We start from the raw sequence: 7394 nt of genomic DNA, 5'->3' as shown, positions 1-7394 counted from the left end.
AATATAATAATCTCAGCAACAAAGTAAAACATGGCTACACCCTGCTGACACTTCTTTCTACCCCCTCACTTTGATACCATATAAATTATATCAGTGAAGTATTTGCTGTCTGGCAAATGGTCAATGGCAATATGGTGAATGATTTGAATAGATTCAGAATTTTATCTATAATATTCAGTTGTGGCTCTAAAATGTAGATCTCCAAAGTTTTGTATCTATATATGGAGGCATTATTTTCATTGTCATGGTTTTATATCTTGTATTCACAATAAGTTAATGTTTTTCCACCTAGACCACAGCAGAATAACTGGAGACTAGCATGCCTGTAAAACAACTTTATAATGTTTAAAGGCCTGATGCTAACTGTAAGAGTTTATATTTTGCCATTTTTCTTGACACAGATTCAAGCACCTTCAAAACACAGGTTTTGCATGACTGTACATGTAACTTTTTTTTTTTAAATAATATAGCAAGATTAAGTCAGGAATCCATCCTAAGTAAAGTACTCGTGTAGAATAGTTGTCATACACAAACAAACACTCGCTGGTGACTGGCTCATGTAACAAATAATATTTAACTAAGACATTAGCACTGATATGTTAGTACAGCATATGGATGACCTGTTCTTTTAAAATCAATTTTAAAAAGCATATTGAAAGCTAGCAGAATGTGTGGTGATATAAAAAGATACCACTGAAAATGAGAACAGAACATTCAAAGAAAAGAGTTAGCATAACTAAGTGATAGGATACTTGCATTAAAGTATAGAATAATTGTGATAAAATACTAGGACTTCCATAAATCATTCAAAGAAAGATATTCTCAAGTAAAGCTCATGTGTGCTCCTATGTATTAGTCCCATCCTGATTGTACCTAATGGGAAGATGCCTTCTTGTGAAACCTTTCTTCTCACAATTTGTCTGCTCAGGTGAGAAGTAAAATGCCTTTTTCCAGGTCAAGAATATTAAAACATGTTTCAGCAAGGTTACCATTAGTACTGGTAGGAATAGATATCATGTTTTAGTGCCCAACAATGCTATTGTTTACCATGATTCTCTGGAAAGTTCAGTAAATGGTGTGATATCAAACAATGGTAAGCAAATCTTTGTAGTCTTTCCTTTTTAGTTCTTAGTGGCATAGTACTAAGGCAAATATAAAATGAAATACAATTAAGGCAAAGAAATTATTTAAGTAAATAATATGACCTCCCTACAAAGAAAAATGAAAAAAAAAGACCAACAGCCCAGGATTTGAACTAACATATGGCCACAGTGGTAACTCTGCAAACACCTTAGGGGCAGGAAAGGTCTTAGGGTGGTGTTTCAAAAACAGTCAGAGATTAAATGAATGGGATTTTGCAAGAAAGCCAGTTCAACACTGTAGGAACCATTAAGATAAAAATTAGATTGCCTGCTGGCTTGCAGTCTGATGAGGAAAGTCCCTCAATAGTGGATGATTTGTAAGCACACATTCTTATTTCAAACAGTAGGTTGCCAGCTCCCTGCGGTTTGCAGTGAGTTTAATATTCATAGATGCATCTACAAGCTATTTACTCTGACCAAAGTGACAGGTTTTGTTGTTTAGTGCTCCTGCACCACATGATGGGACTGCTTTGTGTTGTGAACCCTTCTTTCACAACTCACGTATTTTCAGGATTTGAGCATCAGCAGGCCAGGTTGGTATTTTGATTGAACGGCATCTTCCCAAAGAAAATCAGAGAACTGGGAGGGAGTGGGATTGGGAGCCCTCTGGGACCCTTTTTTCCAAACTCTACAGATTCTTGGGTGCAACTAGTATTTGAGAAACTGTGTGGCTTGCATAGTTTTCTTACAAAGACAGATGCAGCCTTGCTGCCTATGGTAATTTAAGAGATCTCATGTCACATTTATGAGAGCAAGGTTCTTCAAGCTGATGACCTGGTCCCGGATCAGTGTGAGTAAAAATATTCTGCCCACTTGAATTCCCCACTTGTTTCCACTGAGATAAAGTGTTCTTCATTTCCTGTCCAAAACCACTTAGTGCAGCATTGCTGTGGAGCATTAAACAGATGCTCTGTCTTTCCCCTACCCCATATATAATCTGCATTTCAGTGAGCCTGTTTATACCAGTTTAGAACCTGCTAGGGTGAAAAATGCTATGTGCATTTAGAATCACAGAATCATAGAATGATTTGGGTTGGAAGGGACCTTTAGAGGTCATCTAGCCCAACGCACCTGCAGTGAGCAGGGACATCTTTAACTAGATCAGGTTGCTCAGAGCCCCATTTAAAATGAATTATCTACATCACCTTTTGGGTTTTTTTTGCCAGAAAATAGATCTTCTTTGAAGTTTGTTCAGAGCTATTAATTGCTAGAATTGCTATTTTATTTCTTACATATATTTATCAAGTAGTCATCCACACTGTCTTCTGTGACAATCCTGTTAATATGGCATAAAAATCACCTGATCAGATTGCTTAGGATTTTTATTGGAGTAACTCTTCATTTCAGTGAGACAGCAATTGTTCTAGAACAGATTGTGTGAAAAGAGTGCAGTGATATGCCCTGTTATTTGTCAAAAAAAAAATTTTGACATTAAACAGTTTATTTAAACAATCATATAATACAGAGGACCTAATTCAATGCTGAGGTATTAGAGCTCACTGCTTTAAAGTAGAGTTTCCAGTTCAAAATAACAAAACTTCTTAGTGTGCTTAGTTTGAAGACACACTAAAAAGTTGGCAAATCATTAAATGTTAAAGAAAGTCCACCTGAAAATTATTTTAAACCATTCCTGGTTTTAAATAAAATTTACAAACTGTTTCTATAACAAATCTTCCACAAACCTGTTGGTTGCTTTTGGCCTTCTAAACATTTCATTATCCATTATTCGTTTCAGGGACTTTGGAAACAGTTTCCTTCCTTCCTTCCTTCCTTCCTTCCTTCCTTCCTTCCTTCCTTCCTTCCTTCCTTCCTTCCTTCCTTCCTTCCTTCCTTCCTTCCTTCCTTCCTTCCTTCCTTCCTTCCTTCCTTCCTTCCTTCCTTCCCTTCCCTTCCCTTCCCTTCCCTTCCCTTCCCTTCCCTTCCCTTCCCTTCCCTTCTTCCTTCCCTTCCCTTCTTCCTTCCCTTCCTTTCCTTCCTTCCCTTCCTTTCCTTCATTCCCTTCCTTTCCTTCCTTTCTTTCCTTATTTTCTTTTTTGAACAAATACCTGCAAGCCTACTTTGCCCCTTTAATTTTAATAGATCTGTACAAACACTTTTTCTGCTGCTGCATGGGACCACATTCCTTAAGGTACACATGTTCCTCGTGTTACTCTAGTTGGACTAGGGAGAGTTGGTCTTTTGCACTTCTCTAAACTTCAGGCACAGATATTGAAGAAATTATTGTGTGCATGTGTGAAACTCACAACTCCCTATGACCATTGGTCCCATGAAAGGGAGGGGAGAAAACAGATTAGCTGGGATTCGTGGACTGGGAATCCCTAGTCTGGAGTTCATAGACAATTATGACCAGAGAGGTTTACTTTCTACATTACACAGGCCATAAAACTTCGTTTAGTCTTTCATACAATGAAGAAAAGAAATGCTGGCCTATAGCTGAAGAAAATGCTATTGATCTCAGTAACACATGCATTCCTTTCTGCCAGCGCACAGAGTCTGCATCTCTTACTGCCCCGCGTCTCTTACAGGCCATTCATGGTAGAGTAATTTGATTCTGGTCTGTCACACAAGGTTGAGCAGCAACCTGAATATACAAATACTTGCAGCATTCATTATTGATAAGGCTTGGAGAAGCATTAGATAATGTGTTACTTAATGTATTTATTGGAGGTGACTTCTGATGGATGACGACTTCAGATGGATGGAGGACTGCATAGCACTCAGCAAATCAGCACAGATTTCTCTGTTTACTTTTGTGTGTGCATGAAAGTCACGCTGAGTCAGCTGCAACATAAACTGTTGACACAGCAGCTCTTCAACACAGTTTGTCTGTCATCCAGAAGGTGTAATGTTTGGAGGTGTTCAAGTGAATTGAAAATAGTTTCTTTATGCAATCTGAGCAGTTTAGGTATATTTAAAAGACAAAACCCAAAACGATTCCAGACTAAGGACTTTGATGACACTACTTCTTTCCCATTATTTATAAAAAACACAGGATACTTTGTCACACAAGCTCTCCCTCTCCTACCCTTTCCAAAACAATAAAATGATGTGGAAGTGTTACTGACCCTGAACTGCATCCCCCAAAGGCTAAGCTTTCTAACAAAATCACTTGAAGGAAAGTCAGGCCCCAAAGAAAGGCAAGGATAATAATAGTCACCAGATAGGCACTATGATACTAATTATCATAACGTAATTGTCAGAACTGGGACAATTCAAGATGACTGATTCTGCCTCATAGATTAAGTCACGAATATAGTAAGTGGAATAAAATCTTACTCAAGTAAATAAACATTAAAAGCCTTGCAGTAATTAGTGATGTATCACAACATACCTAGATGTTGAGTTAGGGTGAATCAATGCTTTGGAAGTGATGGCACAGTAAGATAGCTTCCGCAGTGATTCTAGTCAGGAGAAAAGGGCTTGATGCATGTTCTGGGTGATAAAAAAGCCACTGTTTGTCACAAGTCAACACTAAAACTGGGTAGCAAGAAGCATCTGTTAAACCAGACAGAGCAGCACATTAGCATAGAAACATTGCTTCTGGAACCCTAGCTAGCTAACTCTATGTTTCACACCACTTCCAGTACCTTAAAATCACAAAGCAGAGTGGGACAACTGATGATACCTGTCAATGTAGTGTCTTCCAAGCATCAGTAACATCCCTGCTACAGATTCGCCAGTTAAGGAAGAACTGCTGAGTACACTGGGACCACGACGGAGGATGAAGCAGCCCAAGCTATGAGAACAGGGCAAGATGAAGCACAGCTGGTGGCTTGTTGGACAGGACTTCCTTATTACACCACATCTGTGCCAGACATGTTATGCCACATTTCTCAGCCAGAAGAAAACAAAAGCTAAGTGCCAGATTCTCCAGAGAAGCTCTCAGTTTTTTTCTGGTCTTGACTTATTCAGCCTTTTCAAGTCTTCTGCAAGATGTTTTACGCTGCAAGCTCAGACATTATGTATTTTTCCTGGAATAGCTCCCATTTCACTTATCATTTATGTTATTATCCCAGTTACTAAGTAACATCAAATTTCCATACACATCCTTCCCTTTAAATGCTATTCCTGTGTTATATTTAATATTTTAAAGCACCCGTTCAATTCATTTAGGTACACAGAAGGATCAGAGAAACAACACGTTTTATTGGCTGAAATATTGAAATGTTTTAACTTCTACAAGCTGTATCTCCATTCAGTGTAGAGTGCTTATTTGCAAGTCAGTGCTCCAGTCTGACTTCCATGCTAAATAAAAAGAGTATTAAAGCAAAAGAGTATATTTTGGAGATGTTAAATGTATTACAAACTAACTGACTTCCACAGAGGATGAAAACTTTTCAGAAGTGATGTGGCCAGATCCAGCTTCAGCCAATGGAAAGATGACTAGGTTCTTTACATTTAAAGCAGTGAAATATTTTGTCCCTTGATTCAGAATTATAGACTCCCACATTTGTAATGCTTATTTTAGGCTTGCATAGCTCAGCTTTGAGTCACTGGTCAACTCATTATCATTATGCATATGTGGAAGCGCTATCTGTTTGCTCTGCACTCTACAAGAACTGCTCTCGCAAGGAACACTTTAATTCCCACAGAGGTATCATTGGAGGCATTTATAAACTTGGAGAAACTCCTGCATACTTGTCCTTTTATCTCTTTTCTCAAGTGACACAGAAGTAGCAATGGAAATATCTAATATGCTAAGATGCCTACTGTCAGATCCTCACAGCATCACCCCCTTCCACCATCCTGTCTTTGTTAGGCCAGGGTAATTAGTTCTTCTCATGGCTGCTAATTAAAGCCAGATCACATAGACCTAAACACTTTGGGAAAGAAGATTAATGATAGGCTCTCTGTTTTTGTGTCTCACAAGGGTGGGAAAATCATAACAAGGAGGAGGAGGTATGTGGAGGAAAGAAATATTGTGTTCTGTGCAGTAACTGGAGAAAATGGCAAACACACAACTTCGGGGGAGTGAAGAAATGAGATTAATGGCTTTCCAAATCATACTCTTCCCCCATTTTGGTTGAAATTTGCTTGCAATATATTTCCCATGCCTTCATCTTGAGTGCGCCGGGAAGTATAGTGATCCTTTTCTTCCCAGTGTGAAGTGCAAATAGAAGAGTGTGGAGGTGGTAGCCACCTGGTATGACTGAGCGTGGCTCAGCTTTGACTAATGAGCTGTGAGTGAGCCCGTGTCCCAGATACATTCAGGGCAAGGGCCACTGACCAATATACTTTGTCTATTTATTGTTTTATTTTAGGCTCTCAAAGACACTAACTGATCTACAGCTTTTGTGCTTGATTTTTTTTTTTTTTTGTTAAATAACTGTATAGGACTTGCCAAAAAAATAAATGAAATTATTAGCTTTTGAGATTTCATTCCCCCACCCCCAGAAGACAATGGTGAATACAGGAAAGTTTTGAATCAAACTACCTGAGACAAAATCAACAAATCTGATTTAGTTACCCAAGTATACATCTGTATCATCTCTCTTAAATCCAGTGGAGTTAAATCTAATTTATATTTGGGTAACTGACCTTGGAATTTAACTCAAAATACATTTACGTGCATCCTATGTCCAAGAACAGATCATAAGTGCTTGAATGCAGGATCACTGTTCCCTTTCAGCTGTTGCTGTTATTTATTTTGTAGTACTATAACTCCAAAGGGACCCCAATCTAATTAGGATCCCATTTTACTTTGGAAGAAGCATAAATCTATCGCCCAAGAAAGAGTTCACTCTAACCTGGGGAGACAGGTGAAGTATATGTTGGAGGAAGAAAACAAAGCTCAGGGAAAGAAGAAATACAGGAAAAACCAAAGTCCTTTTCAAGCAAAGTGATCTCAGGAATGCACAGTGAAGTATTGGTCAGTTCTACACCTCCATTAGAATCCCTGTTATAAAATGGCTTACAACTGGGCTAAAAAGAAAAATCAGTAAGCGAGTGTCTCAGAGAATAAAAGGAGAAGGAAAGGCATACAAAGCTAAGAAGTTCACATACCTGCTTAAAACAACAAACTGAACAGTTTGTTGGTCCTAACTCATGGAGGACTTGCATAGTCTTTGAGGAAAAAAGTAGTCTGAGATTTGTCTCCCATTTAAACAATTAGAACAAGCAGTCCTGGCATAGTTTCATTCACTTCTGCTCCCGGCCATACCTATTCTGTATGAACTACCCCTAAGCATTATTCATCAGCGACAGAGTTAATTTCAGAATAATATGGAAGTTGTCCCACCAGGTTCTCTAGTT

Source organism: Opisthocomus hoazin, chromosome 3 (genome assembly GCF_030867145.1).
Source record: "Opisthocomus hoazin isolate bOpiHoa1 chromosome 3, bOpiHoa1.hap1, whole genome shotgun sequence".
In the NCBI taxonomy this organism is placed as follows: domain Eukaryota; kingdom Metazoa; phylum Chordata; class Aves; order Opisthocomiformes; family Opisthocomidae; genus Opisthocomus; species Opisthocomus hoazin.
Note: the sequence above shows the minus strand (reverse complement) of the source record.